Raw genomic sequence first — 779 nt, 5'->3', positions numbered from 1 at the left:
GAATTCCTCCCCTCCCTATATCTCTCTGTCAATGGGGCGATCTCCTTTTTAGCTAATTTGGTTGCTTTAGTGAATCAGGATTTGTGACAGTGTAATAACATTAATAACAAACTTTACAAAAGAATTTTGCTAAGAAAGAGGATTTAAAAAATCAGTTGTATTTTTTGAATAGGGAGAACGTTTAATTAAATGCCCTTATCAAAATAGATTGAAAGACTATTAATTACTGTGAATTTTCGTTTGTTTTTGATGAATTGGACATCATACCAAGATTTATGTGCACCACCTTATTGAATTTTCACAGCAGTGCAGTGAGGTACATATTTTGCTTCCAATTTTATCTATAGATGTGGAAATCCAGGCACTGAGAGGTTGAGGGACATGCAAGGGGTGGCCACATGAAAGTTTTGTGAGCGAATCCACGATTTGAAGCTCTATCTGTCGGAGTCCAATGCCAACAGAAGAGAACACACTCTTACAAGTACTCTGGATGGGACTGGGTTTCCATAAACAAGGGAAATGTAAATTACACATAATCTCTCTCTCTTCATTAAGCAAGTACAAATTCTTTTTGGGAAATACTCTTGGCAATACCCAAAGTTCAATTTATTATATAAAACTAAAGGTAATACTACTAACTTACATTTAAAACACTGGGTATTTCATATTTTTTTACTAACTCAACCTAGTTACTTTACCATATAATCTCAAATTGCTTATCTTTTACTGCAGAATGAAAATATATATATTATGTGTGTGTAAATATATATAATACATAT

The 779-nt window shown here is 33.0% G+C and overlaps 1 protein-coding gene across 7 annotated transcripts in view; it reads right to left on the bottom strand.

Moving 5' to 3' along the window:
• THRB (thyroid hormone receptor, beta) overlaps window positions 1–779 on the bottom strand; it is a 287,111-nt gene that overhangs the window by 11,396 nt on the left and 274,936 nt on the right. The gene's annotated exons all lie outside the window — the stretch shown is intronic.

The sequence above is a fragment of the Myotis davidii genome, unplaced genomic scaffold (assembly GCF_000327345.1).
Source record: "Myotis davidii unplaced genomic scaffold, ASM32734v1 scaffold192, whole genome shotgun sequence".
NCBI classification, from domain to species: domain Eukaryota; kingdom Metazoa; phylum Chordata; class Mammalia; order Chiroptera; family Vespertilionidae; genus Myotis; species Myotis davidii.
Note: the sequence above shows the minus strand (reverse complement) of the source record. Positions and strands in the feature narration are given on the sequence as shown.